Below are 20,839 nucleotides of genomic sequence, written 5' to 3' on the forward strand. Positions count from 1 at the left end.
AATGCAGCCCTATTGGCGTCCTGCACTGTTGCTAACACGCTCCTCTGCTGCTTTGTGCATGCGCGTCCCACTGATCTACATAGCCGACTCCATGCTCAATCATGAGTGATGCAAGCGCAATCGGCATCTAAGGGAATCCCAGCACTACGTAATTGTATGCCCGGACTGTGATTTCAAACAGAGCTTCTTGTAACAATTAAAGCCATTTTTTGGAAAGTAAGTACATTCTTCAATGGAAATTATTCAAAATAATAAGTTACTGCAAAAGTTTATAGCAAAGAAATCGCACAGCATTTAATGTTGTTTATGACATTCTTCTACATATCATGACATATTTTAAAACAACTTTATGGGCACTATCATTATCATTTTGGATATTGTAAACTGACATTTATTTAATTTTTATTTTTTTATTTTTTTATAATATTTTTTATTGAGGTCTAAATCAAGGTATATAAACAAAATTTCACAATGTAACATTCAAATATTGCAATGTTTAGCATGTTACAGAAGACAGAACATTGGAAAATAATTTCAATAAGTCGCACAACAATACTATGCCAGATAGAATGTAAGCCTTCCTAAGAACTCAACTCTTGGACCTTACATGTCTATACAATTATTGCTATGCCAGAAGGCATCCTGAAACAGAGGAGACCACTCATGAGTCTTTTATGGAGAACCTCAATTTTATGTTATTATATAAATTCTGAAGACTATTTTATTTAAAAAAGAGAGATGGATTGTATACTAGCTAATACTTATTATGAGTAGATGAACACATAGCAGTCAAGATTAGGGGGATAAGGGATAGATTTAAATTTCTTCTATGTTAAAGCATATATATTAATATTTTGGGGATATAGGACCTTAATGGGCTATATTTTCTGTGTGGGGGATGGGACGGAGCTAGCAGAAATAGTATAGATACTAAGTTTGTATATTAAAACATTCTGGGCCCAAACTAATACAGAACAGAGATGTAAATATAAAATGCTTTGGACCCCTTACTAACTGTAATATAACTTGTGATAGGCATATACATTTAGAATTCAGGAGCCAGCATAGTATAGCACGTCATTTATACATGATAAGCAATATAGATAATAAACTATACAGTATCATATAAAACTATAAGCGGATATATAATGTGCGGACCAGAGCAGGAATACCATAAAACTTTATTACTACAGGTAGTTTTTTTATGTCTCATAGACCCAGGCCTACCTGATTTGTGGAATTTCTTTATCACAAACAGTATCTGACAACAGGGGAGATAGAACTCACCCAAACAATCTAGTTAAACAATTGTATGCTGGGGTAAATCTATGAAGATTAACTAGATATATGGTCATGCCGTCTTGGCCACTGGCGACACAACCACAAGTTCAGAGAACTGTGTTTTCCCAGCATACAAAGCATATTAGGATCTATTAATACATAACTAGGGAAATTATTAATTGAGATATAAGTTTTCTGGGCAGTAGGAATATTACATGATATTATATCTATATATTATTATTATTATCATCATTTATTTGTATAGCCCCGCCAAATTCCGTAGCGCTGGGTACAATGATAGGGGTATACAATGACAACATTTTTTGATAAAATACAAAACTTAACAAAACTAAACAAATCTAGTACAGGAGGAAGAGGGCCCTGCTCCGGAGAGCTCACAGTCTACAGGTTTAGGGTGCAGAGACATAAGGTTGGGGTAGCTTGTCACATCAGTTGTAGTTGCAGCAGTGAGTCAGGCAGTTCATGTATTAGTTTGGTTTGGATGACGGATGGAGGAGAGATGGTAAGTCTCTCTGAATAGGTGGGTTTTCAATGAGCGTCTGAAGCTATACAAGGTTGGAGACGTCTTATGGAGTGGGTAGAGAGTTCTAGAGGACAGGAGCGGCACATGCAAAGTCTTGGAGGCGGGAGTGGGACGAAGAGATAACAGAAGTGGAGAGATGTAGGTCAGAGGTTGATATATAATGCCTCTGTAGCATAAAAGCTATCTTAAAAACATAAAGAGACAAGTAGGATATAAGATAGATTAGCAATATAATTTAGGTAAATAGAACATATATAAACACTACCATATGAGTCTGCATTGCTAAACCACTAACTACAAAAGGGCTTACAACATTGGTGTACCTTCTTTAAAGGAGCTGTGGCATTCCAGTATACATATGTTCTCTTTAAAGTGAAGGTGAAGTTTGGTCTTTCTGCAATCATTATTTCATGTAGCACCTTGTAAAATCCACAGTTGCTAACTTTTTTTTTTTAAACATAACATATTTCGATAATAAATGTATTTTATTCTCCCCTACCGTTCCGTTACAAGCTCCGCCCGGCGCCCACTATCCATTTCCTGACTGATTAGCTTATGACGTATAGAACTTTCCCACCCGCTCTATACGTGTCTACAATGCTCGTGCCCGGTGAAGAAAACCACTGCACATTCGTAAAAACCTTGACGACGGTCCACAATGCGCATGCGGTAATGCCAGTCTTTGCTTGTTACAGCTAAACAGGGCTGCGCTTGGTTTTCCAGGGAGAGGAAGGAAGCTAACGCATGCGCAGAGCTTTGAAGTTAGCAATGTCGTCAAATGACGGCCGCCTAACGGCCAGAAAGTCGATTGGCTGTTCTTAAAACGTGACCAGCAGGGTAAAAAAATAATAATATTACGGGTTAAATCGTATGCTTGTTAGATTGCGAATAAAAACGGGTAAAACTAGGAATAAAGCTAAATTTGAAAAATGTCATGAATTAAAGTGCCATTGATTTGTGCTATATTGCAGATAAGTGCATAGTAATACAGTGAACTTTACCTTCACTTTAATGGATAGGAGTCCACGGTCTCTTTAACTAGGGTACTGCCTGAGAAGGCCGATAGTTGCCGCTGGGACCCCAAAGCGCCGCCACCCCCCTCAGACACAAAAACAGGGATTAATTCCAAATTTTCAGCAGGGATGTCAACAGCAAGTGTGGCAAATGCAGCTTGCAACGTCTCCACAAAGGTGGCTTGATATGAATCTAAGAGGTTGCCCAGTTCGGCTGCTATCGACACAGTTGGCTCTATAATTGTCATTGGTAATCCCTAGTATATGCCTTGGAAATCGCTCGACTGGCTTGTCCCCATCATCAAGGGTTGGGGGGGGGGAAATTGTACGGCAACCTTAACCCCGAAACAGGTGATCACCTCAAACAGGTCGCTATAGTTTTCCTGCAAATGCGTTCCCTTGCTAGCCTTGTGGTATTGCTGAAGAACATAGAACATAACACTCACTGAGCAGGTGCTTCCAGGGTCACAATCTTTGTTAGGGAAAACTTCAGATAGGGATTTAGGTTGTGGGTCACAAATATTGTAGTAATTTAGAAAAATATCCCTAAAAATTCTAGTAAGACCAGGAGCTCCCTCAGTGCACGTCTATCCGCTTCAGCAGTGACATTTTTTTATTATAATAAAGAATATTCATAGTGCGATACAAAAGTTCTTAATCATAAATGATACATAAAATCAAGGCTCGTTTAGTAAGGGGAATCAGGCTCTGTATGTAATACCATCACTAATAATGAACGTAAACTTGCCCATTATAATTTTTTTTTATAATTTATTTGTTTATTCAGGGGCATCATGCTCTCAATAGCATACTGCCACATATAAAGTAATGCAAATTCCCCATTCTGATAAATTTCATTCTTTATTTGGTGTCCAAATAGCAAATAAAAATATAATCAATTATTGCAACTTACAATATTTTATATTCCTCGTTTAGTCAATGGGGATCACGATCGCAGCAAAATTGTTCTGATACACAGCTCTCTGCTTCAGAAGTAAACAATGAATCTTGTGATTCATTGTTTACATTAGAACAAAGAGCAGAGAATTGCGCATGCGCAGGCTATCCTTACTCTGGAACATGTCTGGATGCCTACGTAAAGAGCAGGTGGGACCGCCAGGTCCGCAATCAGGGGGTGAATAGGGTAAATCCTGTCAGGGGCCCAGTGGGCCAGGGCGCCCCATGAGTCAAGCATAACTATTATTATTATTTTTTTTACATTTTGGCAGCAACCAGAGGGTCCTAAAGCAGAGTGCTATTGAGTGTGGGAAATGCCATTACAAGGAGTAAAGCATTAGCATTTGAGAGGATTTCTGAGTGTGCACTAAACCACTATGCACAGTTTGAGACAGACTTGGCACTTCAGTTTGTACAGCCTGTGCCAGGGTCAGGCGGCAGATCACTTTCATTTGCAGAGTAGGTAGGACTTACTTAGTAAATGTTTTTTATTTATTTGTGCAATTTCAGATTGTAACTTCAGTGTGGTGGTTGTGTGGTGGGGCCAGGGGTCCATAAAAACAATTTTTTTTAGCAATATGCAGCAGTGTATTTATGATTATTTGACAATGCTGTAGAAATTCTATATTTAAAACCATGCAGAAATGTTTCCTCCTCAATACACAAATGGTAGGTGCCCTTTTAGCAAATATGATTTTTTAAATGTTTATATATATATATATATATATATATATATATATATATATATATATATTTTTTAATTACATTCCAGTTTACTGCTCCTTTATGCAAGGACTTTCCAGATGCCAGGAGGCATTTTAGCTAAGATTTTTACATCTGTATAAAATGTTATACTCTCAGGCTAAGATTGCTCAGTGTTTGAAATGAGGCAGGTTAACACCTAAATACAGCTGACAGATAGGAACATTTGTACACCAGATTTGAAGTTGTGCTCTTGGTTGGGGAAAATGGGGTGGAACCCCCAAACATATGTCAACCTTTCAAAAGTACTTTTCTTCATATACACATTCTGACAGATCAATAATGTACAATTTTGAATTCACAGAAGTATTTTTGCTTGCACATTTACAAATATGATTCTTTAAAAAGTGATCTCAATTTCTGCTATTTTTTTATCATGCATATAACACACTGTTGATTTAGGGGATGGCAATGTGCAGAAATTTTACCTCCTGTGAGTGTTTCTGTGGGTGTCTGTGTTTATGTCTTTGTGCTTTTGTTGGTGTCTCTATGAGTGTGTATGTATTTTTTTGTGGATCTCTTTGTGATGGTTTGTGTGTCTGTCTTTGTTCATTTTCTGTGGATGTCTCTGTGAGGGTGTACGTGTGTCTTTGTGTGTTTTCTGTGTGTGTTTCTGTGTGTGTATGTCTTTGTGTGTTTTCTGTGGGTGTTTGTGAGTGTGTATGTATTTGTGTGTTTTCTGAAGCTGTCTCTGTGGCTGTATGTGCAAGTTTGTGTTTGAGTGTGTGTGTGTTTGCGTCCATTGTCTGTTCCTTTTTAGGACATTTTTCCCTTACTACTGATTATTCAGATTTTTTTTTAACAGACTTTGAGACTAATGAGACCTTTCTGGAAGTCAAATTATTGTTTAGGCAGTTCAGGGCCCTTCCTTTCAGCCACTGCATGCTGTTGTCTTCATATAGTTGGCATCTTCCTTGACAAAAAGATAATCAGAACTCCATATTTTGTCTTGTAAATCTCCTTTCTTGACAAAACTGTCTACCTCATTACTTGTCAGGTCAATGTAAACAAGTGCTGAGTGTCTGTGTCTGGGTGTGTTTGTGTGTTTCTTTGCGTGTCTGCTAGAGTGTCTATATGTGAATCCTTATGTGTGTCTGTGTGTTTCTTTGTTACTACCTTTACAACATTTTCAAGTTTGACTACACTTAAGAATAAAGTGCATATACGTGTTAGTCACTTGGTCAAAAATTGCACATGTCAAAAGGGGGGGGGGACCTGATCAATGGTTAAGTAAGGTGCCCCAAAATTTCTAATGGCGGTCCTGGGGACTGTTCTCTACGTCACACAGTATATAAACCAGGGAATGTAATGGGGGGGGAGAGGGGGGGAGGGAAGCAGGATATGCAGGTCATTCTAAATAATAATTTAAAATAAGTTAGGAGTAAATAAAAAAATAAAAAAGTTAGAGACTTTAATATACTATCCAAGGGAGTATTCAAAAAGGCTTTCCTTTACCATCACTTTAAGGCTGTGTGCATTGTGTGAGTGTGTCTGTGCCTTTAAGATTGTGTGATCTGTGCCTTTAAGGCTGTGTGCGCTGTGTTTGTGCACCTGTACCATTAAGACTGTGTGCATGTGGTATGTCTGTGTTTCTGTCACTTTAAGACTGAGCTCCCCTTTAAGGCTCTGTGCATTTGGGTGTGCTGTCCCTTAAAGACTGTGCATGGTGTTCCTTTAAAGGCTGTGAGTGTTGGTTTGTGGGTGTGTGTTCATGCCCCTGTCCCTTTAAGACTGAGCGCTTCTAAGGCTGTGTGCATTGCGTGCGGATGCATACAGTTATCTGTTCCTGTAAGACTGCGCCTGTGTAAACATTACTGTGATCTGTGCCTTTAAGACTGTGCGTGTGGTGTAAATTGTCCCTTTAAAGAATGTGTGGGTTGTGTGTGGGCATGTTCCTTTAAGACTGTGTGACCATGCTGCGAGCTGCCCTTCAAGGGGACATTAAACCCCAAAATTTTCTTTCATAATTCAGATAGAGAATACAATTTTATAAAAACTTTCCAAATTACTTTTATTATCAAATTTATTTCATTCTCATGTTATTCTTTGTTGAAGAGATACCTAGGTAGGTAGCGTGCACTACATGACAGGAAATAATGCTGCCATCTAGTGCTCCTGCTAATGTATAACATTGTTACAAAACTGGTGCCATATAGTGCTACAGGCACGTACACACGCTTGAGCTTATATTTCTGCTTTTCAACAAAGGATAACAAGACAATGAAGAAAATATGATAATAGAAGTAAATTAGAAAGTTGTTTACAATTGTATGTTAATGAAATAAAAAATTGGGTTGTATGTCCCTTTAAGACGGGGCTGTGTGAACATTACTGTGATCTGACTGTATGGTGTTCGTTGGCTCTTTAAAGGCTGGGTGAGTTGTGCGTGCATGACCCTTTAAGAATGTGTGAGCGTGCGGGAGCTGATCTTTCGTTTGCGCTGTGTTAGCATTACCGTGATATGTCCCTTTAAGACTGTGTGTGGTGTGAGTTGCTTCTTTAAAGGCTGCACGGATTGTGTGCCTTTCCCTTTAAGACTGTGTGAGTGTGCAGTGAGCTGTGGCTTTAAAGGGATAGAAAAGTCCAAATTGCAATAAAAAATAGAAAATGTTTGCAATATCCTGCGAGGGCATGTGCAGCAGTAGTCAACCATCACATCTTCTCAGAGTCAGTGGTGGCTTGTGAGATGCAAATTACGTCTTCACAGAAGCAATACATACAATCCTCAACTCTCTGAGCTTGAATACTGATGCACAGGCTCTCATGGGATATGTGCGTATGCAGGGAAAGGCAAGGTGTCCGTGTCCGCCACATCCTTAGTATATCTTTTCTTTCTGATTAAATAATATGAACTAAAAAAAATGAAGTGTGAATAAAGTTAGTGGCTTGTCAAGAGACTGCTAATTATATTGGGTGATAAGTTATGGAATAAATAAAGCCTGGGTGAAATACTGGATATGTATCTGCATCTGTATAATAACATCTAGTTCTATACAAAGACACAGTATTGACACTGGCACATGCGTATAGCCAGACAAGGAGTGGTTATAGGGTCAGTGGTATCTGCATTAGTATAATAACACCCAGTGCTATATAATGACACAGTAGTGACACTGGATGGCTCATGGGTATAGCCAGACAAGGGATGGTTATAAGATCAGTGGTATCTGCATCAGTATAATAACACCCAGCACTATATAATGACACAGTAGTGACACTGTCACATGGGTATAGCCAGAGGAGGGCTGGTTAAAGTATCATTGGTATCTGCATCAGTATAATAACACCAAGCACTATACAAAGACACAGTAGTGACACTGGCTCATGGGTATAGCCAGAGGAGGGCTGGTTATAGGACCAGTGGTATCTGCATCAGTATAATAACACAGTAGTGACACTGGCACATGGGTATAGCCAGAGGAGGGATGGTTTTAGAATCAGTGGTATCTGCATCAGTATAATAACACAGTAGTGACACTGGCACATGGGTATAGCCAGAGGAGGGATAATTATAAGATCAGTGGTATCTGCACCAGTATAATAACACCCAGCACTATATAATGACACAGTAGTGACACTGTCACATGGGTATAGCCAGATGAGGGCTGGTTATAGGATCAGTGGTATCTGCATCAGTATAATAACACAGTAGTGACACTGGCACATGGGTATAGCCAGAGGAGGGCTGGTTATAGGATCAGTGGTATCTGCATCAGTATAATAACACCCAGCGCTATATAATGACACAGTAGTGACACTGTCACATGGGTATAGCCAGAGGAGGGCTGGTTATAGGATCAGTGGTATCTGCATCAGTATAATAACACCAAGCACTATACAAAGACACAGTAGTGACACTGGCTCATGGGTATAGCCAGAGGAGGGCTGGTTATAGGACCAGTGGTATCTGCATCAGTATAATAACACAGTAGTGACACTGGCACATGGGTATAGCCAGAGGAGGGATGGTTTTAGAATCAGTGGTATCTGCATCAGTATAATAACACAGTAGTGACACTGGCACATGGGTATAGCCAGAGGAGGGATAATTATAAGATCAGTGGTATCTGCACCAGTATAATAACACCCAGCACTATATAATGACACAGTAGTGACACTGTCACATGGGTATAGCCAGATGAGGGCTGGTTATAGGATCAGTGGTATCTGCATCAGTATAATAACACAGTAGTGACACTGGCACATGGGTATAGCCAGAGGAGGGCTGGTTATAGGATCAGTGGTATCTGCATCAGTATAATAACACCCAGCGCTATATAATGACACAGTAGTGACACTGTCACATGGGTATAGCCAGAGGAGGGCTGGTTATAAGATCAGTGGTATCTGCATCAGTATAATAACACCCAGCGCTATATAATGACACAGTAGTGACACTGTCACATGGGTATAGCCAGAGGAGGGCTGGTTATAGGATCAGTGGTATCTGCATCAGTATAATAACACCCAGCGCTATATAATGACACAGTAGTGACACTGTCACATGGGTATAGCCAGAGGAGGGCTGGTTATAGGACCAGTGGTATCTGCATCAGTATAATAACACAGTAGTGACACTGGCACATGGGTATAGCCAGAGGAGGGCTGGTTATAGGATCAGTGGTATCTGCATCAGTATAATAACACCCAGCGCTATATAATGACACAGTAGTGACACTGTCACATGGGTATAGCCAGAGGAGGGCTGGTTATAGGACCAGTGGTATCTGCATCAGTATAATAACACAGTAGTGACACTGGCACATGGGTATAGCCAGAGGAGGGCTGGTTATAGGATCAGTGGTATCTGCATCAGTATAATAACACCCAGCGCTATATAATGACACAGTAGTGACACTGTCACATGGGTATAGCCAGAGGAGGGCTGGTTATAAGATCAGTGGTATCTGCATCAGTATAATAACACCCAGCGCTATATAATGACACAGTAGTGACACTGTCACATGGGTATAGCCAGAGGAGGGCTGGTTATAGGATCAGTGGTATCTGCATCAGTATAATAACACCCAGCGCTATACAAAGACACAGTAGTGACACTGGCACATGTGTATAGCCAGAGGAGGGCTGGTTATAGGGTCAGTGGTATCTGCATCAGTATAATAACACCCAGCACTATATAATGACACAGTAGTGAAACCGGCTCATGGGTATAGCCAGAGGAGGGCTGGTTATAGGATCAGTGGTATCTGCATCAGTATAATAACACCCAGCACTATATAATGACACAGTAGTGACACTGGCACATGGGTATAGCCAGAGGAGGGATAATTATAAGATCAGTGGTATCTGCATCAGTATAATAACACCCAGCGCTATATAACGACACATTAGTGACACTGTCACATGGGTATAGCCAGACAAGGGCTGGTTATAGGATCAGTGGTATCTGCATCAGTATAATAACACCCAGCGCTATATAATGACACAGTAGTGACACTGGCACATGGGTATAGCCAGACAAGGGTGGTTATAGGGTCATTGGTATCTGCATCAGTATAATAACACCCAGCGCTATATAATGACACAGTAGTGACACTGGCATATGGGTATAGCAAGAGGAGGGCTGGTTATAGGATCAGTGGTATCTGCATCAGTATAATAACACCAATCCCTATACAAAGACACAGTAGTGACACTGGCTCATGGGTATAGCCAGACAAGGGTTGGTTATAGGATCAGTGGTATCTGCATTAGTATAATAACACCCAGCACTATATAATGACACTGGCACATGAGTATAGCCAGACAAGGGCTGGTTATAGGATCAGTGGTATCTGCATCAGTATAATAACACCCAGCGCTATATAATGACACTGGCACATGAGTATAGCCAGACAAGGGCTGGTTATAGGATCAGTGGTATCTGCATCAGTATAATAACACCCAGCACTATATAATGACACAGTAGTGACACTGGCACATGCGTATAGCCAGAGGAGGACTGGTTATAGGGTCATTGGTATCTGCATCAGTATAATAACACCCAGCACTATATAATGACACAGTAGTGACACTGGCACATGAGTATAGCCAGACAAGGGCTGGTTATAGGATCAGTGGTATCTGCATCAGTATAATAACACCCAGCACTATATAATGACACAGTAGTGACACTGGCACATGCGTATAGCCAGAGGAGGACTGGTTATAGGGTCATTGGTATCTGCATCAGTATAATAACACCCAGCACTATATAATGACACAGTAGTGACACTGGCACATGAGTATAGCCAGACAAGGGCTGGTTATAGGATCAGTGGTATCTGCATCAGTACAATAACACCAAGCACTATAAAACAATGTTTTTAATTTCAAATGTACCTTGGTGTCCTTCACTAAGGTCTGTACTTTGGAAAATGTCCGCTACAGCCTTTGTCTGTGCCTATCCCTGTGCGTATGCCACAGAAAAACAGTAAGAACTTTTACTAGAAGCATTTTTGCTAATGGAAGTATATAACAAAAATGCTTATGTTTCAAATTGAAATACATTTATGCACATCTAAATTTTATATTTCTATCTGTTTGCACATTATCTCTCAGCTGTCTGATCCTGTACAACTGGTATTGGCACAATGGCAGGGCTGCTTTAGGTTCTGTGAACAGTAAACATTTACAAATGTATAAACACCTGCATAAATGTATACAAAATATGTAAACTGAGGGTTTAATGCAATGTATCCCTATAGGTGAGCAGAGCTCATGTAGTGCTGGCTGGGGAAAAATATTTTACATCCTATGACATGGCTCCCATTTTTGTTCTGCAGTATTGTTAGTAGAGCTCATCTGCACCCCCATATGTTCCAATTTTGGTAGTAAAATAATGCAGTGTTTGACGTAGAAAATAATTTAGAACTATTTTACCTTTTTAAATGTGATACTCCTTACAGCTATAGGTAAAAAGCCCATGTTATAATAATACTAAGTGTAAGTTTTAAAGTCTTCGCTAGGGAGTATTTTATATAAATGTATTTAAAGCCTACAAATAGCTGCCAGCATCGCCTGATTACTACATTAATCTCTCATAATTGAACATAAAAATGTTTTTTTTTTTTTTTTAAAGCCGAATGCAGCATTGTTTCTTAGAACGTACTGGGCATTGTGAATGTGTATGTATAGGAAATTGGAATATTCACAACACAGGTGCTGTATTACTCATAGCTGAAGCCTGCCTCTCGCCCCTCCCTTTTAGAACTTGAGGCTGCTCCCTTAATCGGTTATCGACTAGTCTTTCCTGTCTGTTCCTTTTCTATTATTACTGTACTTCATTGAACTGGATGCTGCTGCTTTCTCTAATGTAAGTAGCGTTTGGTGGGATTTAAATAATCAGTTTGTTCTATGGCGTCGAAAGGGGTTAATGATTTATACTTACGCGGATAATGTTTTGGAGATTAGCGGATATCGCAGCATATCTAGCACAACCACAGCTTCCTCTTGCAGTTGGAAAGGTATAGGAAGACACTTCTATTACATGCTGCTATGGAGTTCTTGGAGTGATTATGCCTACAGTTTACCCTACGGGTGTTATGCAAAATAAAAACTTGCCTTTTTATTGAGAGCCTGTGATTGGTACAAACTGTGTACTTGCCAGTAGGCATCAGTCATAAGGGGGTTATGGACCTGTAAAATGTATACCAGTTTGTTTTGCCGTAAAAGAATAAAATAAACAGTAGTGCAGTTTGTATGAGGCTTTGGTAAGTAATTACTATACTTTGTTATGGTAATATCTACCTTTTGTTTAACCCTGTGGGAGCCAGAATGTACTGCAACACATTGTTTAGTAAATATTATTGGTAAGAAAGAGATGTGACAATCTTGAGACAACTGTTTGGGTTTCAATCATTACAAATGCCCCCCCCCAGCCTTTTTAGCAACCCTATGCCAATTTGGCAAGAAGTGTTTCTTTTGCCACACCTGCAAGATGAGTGATACATTTCTCTCTATGCCCAATCTTATTTTAGCAAATGTATAATGGCTGCACAGTAATTTTTCATTGACTATCAGTTGACAATAATAAGGGGTCTGTGTTTAGTCCAATTGTAAAAAGTCTTCCATGTAGAATAGATCGAAGAGATTTCAGTAAAACACAGTGTCAATGTCTAAATTGATTTTCTTGGAATTTGTTAGAAAGAAAGCTCTGTTTGGAAAGAGCAGGTAAGTCTAAGCTTTATTGCCTAAGTATTTTCATTTACAAATTGAATCCTGTAATTTGAGTATAATTTGCACTCTGAGATGTTTGTGATATTGTAAGGTGCTGTGCATGTACAATGATGAAGTATGACATTTATTTTGATTAATCACGGCTCTACTAAAGGAACAGTCTACTCCAGAATTTGTATTGTTTAACCCCTTAATGACCACAGCACTTTTCCATTTTCTGTCCGTTTGGGACCAAGGCTATTTTTACATTTCTGCGGTGTTTGTGTTTAGCTGTAATTTTCCCCTTGCTCATTTAATGTACCCACACATATTATATACCGTTTTTCTCGCCATTAAATGGACTTTCAAAATATACCATTATTTTCCTCATATCTTATAATTTACTATAAATTTTTTATAAAATATGAGGAAAAAATAGAAAAAAACACACTTTTTCTAACTTTGACCCCCAAAATCTGTTATACATCTACAACCACCAAACAAAAACCATGCTAAATAGTTTCTAAATTTTGTCCTGAGTTTAGAAATACCCAATGTTTACATGTTCTTTGCTTTTTTTGCAAGTTATAGGGCCATAAATACAAGTAGCACTTTGCTATTTCCAAACCACTTTTTTTCAAAATTAGCGATAGTTACATTGGGACACTGATATCTTTCAGGAATCCCTGAATATCCCTTGACATGTATATATTTTTTTTTAGAAGACATCCCAAAGTATTGATCTAGGCCCATTTTGGTATATTTCATGCCACCATTTCACCGCCAAATGCGATCAAATAAAAAAAAATGTTCACTTTTTCACAATTTTTTTCACAAACTTTAGGTTTCTCACTGAAATTATTTACAAAAAACTTATGCAATTATAGCATACATGGTTGTAAATGCTTCTCTGGGATCCCCTTTGTTCATAAATAGCAGACATATATGGCTTTGGTTTTGCTTTTTAATAATTAGAAGGCTGCTAAATGCGACTGCGCACCACACGTGTATTATGCCCAGCAGTGAAGGGGTTAATTAGGGAGCATGTAGGGAGCTTCTAGGGTTAATTTTAGCTTCAGTGTAGTGTAGTAGACAACCCCAAGTATTGATCTAGGCCCATTTTGGTATATTTCATGCCACCATTTCACCGCCAAATGCAATCAAATTAAAAAAAAACGCTAAATTTTTCACAATTTTAGGTTTCTCACTGAAATTATTTACAAACAGCATGTGCAATTATGGCACAAATAGTTGTAAATGCTTCTCTGGGATCCCCTTTGTTCAGAAATAGCAGACATATATGACTTTGGGGTTGCTTTTTGGTAATTAGAAGGCCGCAAAGTGCTGCTGCGCATCACACATGTATTATGGCTAGCAGTCAAGGGGTTAATTAGGTAGTTTGTAGGGAGCTTGCGGGGTTAATTTTAGCTTTAGTGTAGAGATCAGCCTCCCACCTGACACATCAGACCCCCTGATATCTCCCAAACAGCTCCCTTCCCTCCCCCACCCCACAATTGTCCCCGCCATCTTAAGTACTGGCAGAAAGTCTGCCAGTACTAAAATAAAAGTTTTTTTTTTTAAAAAAAAAATACATCTTTAGCATATTTACATATGCTACTTTGTAGGATCCCCCCTTAGCCCCCAACCTCCCTGATCCCCCCCAAAAACAGCTCTCTAACCCCCCCCCCTGCCTTATTGGGGGCCATCTTGGGTACTGGCAGCTGTCTGTCAGTACCCAGTTAACAATATTTTTTCCTCTTTTTGTATTTATTTTTTTTACATTTTGCTGTAGTGTAGCTTCCCCACGACCAACCCCTACCCCCACCCCCTCCCAGATCCCTTAGATTAGTTTTTGGGGGCATTTACTCCCCCTCTTCCTCCCACTTACTACATAATTATTTCTGTAGTGTAAGTGGTTCCCACCCGCTCCCTCCCGTGCACGCGCCCGCCCGCCGATCCCCCGTGCACGCGCGCGTGTCTGTGCGCGCCCCTGACTCTCCCTACCCCGATCCCGCCCCCCTCTGTGAATCTGAAGCCATCGATGGCCGCCCACCCGCCTCCCACTGCAGCTCCCACCCACCAACGATTGCGGCCATCGATGGCCGGTGTAGAGAGGGCCACAGAGTGGCTCTCTCTGCACCGGAGGGGTACAAATTGTTATTGCAGGATGCCTCGATATTGAGGCATCCTGCAATAACCGGAAAGCAGCTGGAAGCGATGAGGATCGCTTCCAGCTGCTTTCCAAACCGAGGACGTACGCCACACGTCCTCAGGCGTTAACTGCCTTTTTTCTGAGGACGTGTGGCGTACGTCCTCGGTCATTAAGGGGTTAAAAAAAGATAGATAATCCCTTTATTACCCATTTCCCAGTTTTGCATAACAAACACTGTTATATTAATACACTTTTTATCTCTGTGATTACCTTGCATCTAAGCCTCTGCAGACTGCCCCCTTATCTCAGTTCTTTTGACAGACAGATATGCAGTTTAGCCAATCGGTGCTCACTCCTAGGTAACTCCACGGGAGTAAGCACAATGTTGTATTTATGGCACACTTGAACTAGCGCTGTCTAACTCTGAAAAACTTTCAAAATGCACTGAGATAAGAGGCAGCCTTCAAGGGCTTAGAAATTAGCATTTGAGCCTACCTAGGTTTAGCGTTCAACAAACAAAATACCATGAGAACAAAGCAAATTTTGTGATAAAACTAAATTGCAAAGTTGTTTAATTGCATTCTCTATCAGAGTCATGAAAGTTTAGTTTTGACTAGACAGTCCCTTTAAGAGCCTATGAATGTCTGTATGTCCGTCTGCTTTGTTCCGATGAAAAGCTTTCAATGGTTAAACATGCAGGTTTCACACCCGGTATGGTAAGCATAAGCAATAACTGTTTATGACTGCAATTCTTTGAATGCAATTTGGTAATTTGTACTGTTTAGTTTCCCTTTAAATATATACACATACAGTGTATATCCACAATTAAAGGTACATGAAATCCATTTTTTTTCTTTAATAATTTGCGCAAAGCATATAATTTAAAAAGAACTTTCAAATTTACTTTTTATAAAATTTGCTTAATTCTCTTGGTATTCTTAGTTGAAAGAGCAACAATGCATTATTAGGAGCTAGATAAACACATCAGGTGAGCTAGTAACAAGTGGTATATATGTGGAGCCACCAATCATCAGCTAGCTCCCAGTAGTGCATTTTTGCAATAAACACGTATTAACAAAAACACTTCTAGTAAAAGCTATAGCTGTTTCAATAGTGTACTTAAATATGCACCGTGCACCAGCATCTGGTAATAACTCAATTTGTATCATTGCTGATATGATATAATCCCCACTGGCTCTTTGAGCAACTACAGTAATTAAAATGCTGGTGCACTGCGAATATCTAGGTATGCTTCAATGTATAGAAAAAGTGATAACACTTTTACTAAAATAGTTTTTGTGTATATATATATATATATATATATATATATATATATATATATGTGTGTGTGTGTGTGTATATATATGTGTGTGTATATATATGTGTGTGTATATATATATATATATATATATATATATATATATATATATATAATGTGTGTGTGTATATATATATATATATATATATATATATATATATATATATATATATATATATATATATATATATATATATATATATATATATATATATATATATATAGTGAAGGTAAACTTTGATGAATCAGTGCCCTGTTTTTAAAAATAATATTATTCAAGTTTACATTTCACTGTTTTTATAAAAATACTTACCTTTTATTCTGGAAGCCGCTCCAGCGCTTCCCCCGTCCGTCGCAAGTCTCTTCTTACGTCTCCAATGACGAATCCGGCTTCCTTCAATCACGGCGTGGCCTCAAGCAATGAAAGTGCCCTTGTTTTTAATAGTATTTTTAAAAACAGGGCACTGATTCATCAAAGTTTACTTTCACTTTAAAGGGACATGAAAGCCAATTTTTTTTCTTTCGTGATTTAGAAAGAGCATGTCATTTTAAACAACTTTCTAATTTACTTCTATTAGATACTAGATATGCTCAGTAGCTGCTGATTGGTTGCTGCACCTAGAGGCCTTCTGTGATTGGCTCACACATGTGTATTGCTATTTCTTCAACAAAGGATATCTAAAGAATTGAGCAAATTAGATAATAGAAGTAAATTGGAAAGTTGTTTAAAATTGCATGCCCTATCTGAATCATGAAAGTTTAATTTTGACTAGACTGTCCCTTTAATATGTTTGTATGCAAAGTTTTGACCGTAATGTCCCTTTAAAGGAACAGTCTAGTCAAAATTAAACTTTCATGATCCAGATAGAGCATGCAACTTTCTAATTTACTCCTATTATCATTTTTTCTTTGTTCTCTTGGAATCTTTATTTGAATATAAGCTAAGGAGCCAGCCCATTTTTGGTTCAGCACCTGGGTAGCACTTGCTGATTGGTGGCTACATTTAGACACAAATCAGAAAGTTCTACCTAGGTCCTAAACCAAAAATGGCCTGGCTCCTATGCTTACATTCTTGCTTTTCAAATAAAGATACCAAGAGAACGAAGAAAAATTGATAATTGGAGTAAATTAGAAAGTTGTTTAAAGTGAATGTAAATTTTGATGCTAAAGTGCCCGGTTTTTAAAAATTCGATTTAAAACAGGGGCACTTTAATACTTTAAAATTTACATTTCACTCCTGTTGTGAAAAAAAACTTTACCTTTTAAACTTGACAGCTGCTCCAGCTTCCTCCAGTCGTCGCAAGCCATTTCTGATGTCAGAAATGATGGATGGGTCATCCTCCAATCACGGCTTCCCCCCCCCCCCCGGGGGAATCAGTGTCTGATTCAATGCCGTTATTGGAGGAAGCCGGTTCCTCATTTTAAACCCAGGAATAGGCTTTGCGACGGGTGGAGGAAGCTGAAGCTGCTGTCAAGAATAAAGGGTAAGTTTTTAAAAAAAATGTTTTAGATCAATTCCATAACTTTTTAAAAACCTTATGCTAATTCCTTAGCTGCAGGGGCTATAAATGAGCCACTGCAGTGTTAAAACAACCAGAGTATAAAATGTATTAGGTTAGGCTACCAAAGTCTGGAGTATGCATTTTTATTTCTTGTGGGAATTAGAGCACAGTATTCACAGGATATAAGGAAATGGCTCAATGTAAGAAAGTTTAGTTTTGTATTTTATGTCCCTATTTTGTGACATTGAATATGTATAGGTGTATATGTGCCTGTGTATATTATTAGTTTTGTATTTTATGTCCCTATTTTGTGACATTGAATATTTATAGGTATATATGTGCCTGTGTATATTATTAGTTTTGTATTTTATGTCCCTATTTTGTGACATTGAATATGTATATGTATATATGTGCCTGTGTATATTATTAGTTTTGTATTTTATGTCCCTATTTTGTGACATTGAATATGTATAGGTATATATGTGCCTGTGTATATTATTAGTTTTGTATTTTATGTCCCTATTTTGAGACATTGAATATGTATAGGTATATATGTGCCTGTGTATATTATTAGTTTTGTATTTTATGTCCCTATTTTGTGACATTGAATATGTATAGGTATATATGTGCCTGTGTATATTATTAGTTTTGTATTTTATGTCCCTATTTTGTGACATTGAATATGTATAGGTATATATATGCCTGTGTATATTATTAGTTTTCTTTATAAATGCATTAACAGATTCTGCAATGCACAATGGTTACAGTAAATAAACACAAGACGGGGACAGCAGAGAGGTCTAGAAGGATAACAGGCCTGGGTCCCAATGAGCTAAAGCTTTCCTCTCTGGTGAGATTATCTGAGAATTCTTGTCAGTACTGGAAAGTCCCTCAGTTTAATAAAGCACATTTCTGGTGGTGAAGGAGAGGCACATACAGTACAATATAATGCTCACAAAGAAAAACCCTAAGTAGCTATGTCCTCTTGTACAAAATGATACTTGTATGTATGCTTATAGAGTTGTTTACAATTTTGAATTCTGATTAACATTTGTTTAAAGGGTCATTACAGTGTTAAAAACGACATCTAGTGATGCATGCTGTAATGCTGTGTTTAACCCCTGTAATTGGGTTAATTACATAGTTAAAGTCCTGCTCGGGGCCTGCAGAGCACTGCTGGTCCAGAGTGGAAACTGCCTCTGATCCAGTCAGCAGCGCTTGTCACATAGCTGGGTTGTGTGACTAGCACTGCTGATTGGATCAACAGTAGTTTATGCCCCGGACTTGCAGTGCTCTGCGAGTCCCAAGTGGAACTTCAAGTATGTGTTAAGCCCTTAGTGGAAGTTAAATACATATCATTACAGCATCTCTAGGGTTAAAATCACATGCTCTAATGAACTAGAGCATGTATTTTTAACACTATATTGACCCTTTTAATATAACTTCAATTTTGTAGAACCTGCCTACTCAGGCTTTTCACCCATCTGTCTGGCTCTTTATGTCATTGTGCAAATAAAGCTGTGTTTATTTGTAGGTAGTGACAGGGCTTATTTGTCTACATCGGAACAAATAATTAAAAAATGAAATTACGCAATTGTGTGATTTCAATGATGGGATCGGGTCACAGGGGAGTGCTTATGACGCTAGGCACGCCATCTAGCCCATGATCCCATTCAGGAAGTGCCAATGGCTTCCGTACAGCCAAATGGTTAGGACGTTCCATCCTGTCCTAACGGCGCTAAAGCCAAGTGCAGTTAGGATGGCATGGAACGTCCTAACGGCGGAAAGGGTTAAAAGGGAAGTGATGCAAACCCTTCATATTGCCAGGATGCATACTGCTATAAATCATACAAATTAATTGTCTTTAGCCCCTTCACGCTGTTAGGACATTCCATGCCATCCTAATAGCGCTGGACTTTAGGGCCGTTAGGATGTAGAGGTTAAAGGGACAGTAAGCACCTTGAGACTTGTGTATAAAATGTTTAGTTATACATAATTTGAAAGATCTTTACAATATATTTTCATTATTTGTTTCGTCAACTTTTTATGTTATTTAGCTCTGGAAATGGAACAATTTCTAATTCTCTATACTTGAAATGCACCCTGCTGACTTCTCAAAGCTAACTCTGCAACATATCTGTCTCTAATTGCCTTTACCGAATAACAACTGGAAAACAAAGCACTATATACTAACTTTATGACAGTGTCTAGCCTTGTTGTCTGTGGACTAAAACCCGGATTGGCCTCTCCAAATTATGCAAATAGTGGGTGGAGTTTGCTGCTGAAAATCAATTGTAGTAAAAATGATCTTAACTCCTTTAAGATATTAGGACGTTCCATGTCGTCCTAACAGCGCTGGACTTTAACGTCATTAGGACGGCATGAACGTCTTACCTTATACAGCGTCCTGCAGCCTCCCCCTTTGATGAAAGCAGGAATCGGACTGGGGGGGCGGGGTGCCTAGCAGCACAGGCAGTCCCCCATAATCCAATCCCGGCCATGAAGTCATGTGATCTCATCTACGATCACGTGATTTCCTCTTTCAAGCAAATGTTTACATCAGAACTTCATTCCGATTTTAAACATTTGCTCCCGGCATGAAGGGTTTAATTTGTTTTAAAAGCATTTAGACTTGACTGAAATGTTATTCTATAGCAACACAACAGAAATGTCTTGTAATTACAAGTGTTTACTGTGCCTTTTAAAGGGTGCCTGCTTGCATTGCAACGCAAAACGAGGTACAAGCGACTAACAATGGCAAACATCTATCAGATGTGAGGCCCGCACACTGTGTCTGTCAAAGACAGATGTATTTATACCATGAAAAGTGAAAAAAATTTGTGCCCTGCAACTCCTGAGCAGGACAGGGTCAGTCAGCCAATTAGAAGCGACATTTACACGTGTGTGTTTAATCACTTTTGTATTAGAATGTGTCTTTACATTAAATCTTTCTCACATGCATTTCAGTTTAACCCCTTAAGGACTGGGAATCTCAGAGAACTTCCCCAAAATACCAGAGAATGTTTAGCAATTTAAACAGAAATAGAGCTTTGTTTTTTTTTATTTACCAATTAATACTATATATATAAAAAAAAATTCTAGACATCCCAAGGTATTTATCTAGGCCCATTTTGTTATATTTCATGCCATCGT

General features: G+C 38.8%; 1 protein-coding gene across 1 annotated transcript in view; it reads left to right on the top strand.

Moving 5' to 3' along the window:
• Positions 1–11,824: 11,824 nt before the first annotated feature.
• The window catches only part of LOC128661685 (probable C-mannosyltransferase DPY19L4), a 139,320-nt gene continuing 130,305 nt past the window's right edge, over positions 11,825–20,839 (top strand). The window contains exons 1-2 of the mRNA XM_053715911.1: positions 11,825–11,872; positions 12,703–12,729. The gene's annotated coding sequence lies outside the window, so the exon portion shown is untranslated. The remainder of the gene's footprint in view (positions 11,873–12,702; positions 12,730–20,839) is intronic.

This window comes from Bombina bombina, chromosome 5 (assembly GCF_027579735.1).
Source record: "Bombina bombina isolate aBomBom1 chromosome 5, aBomBom1.pri, whole genome shotgun sequence".
In the NCBI taxonomy this organism is placed as follows: Eukaryota; Metazoa; Chordata; class Amphibia; order Anura; family Bombinatoridae; genus Bombina; species Bombina bombina.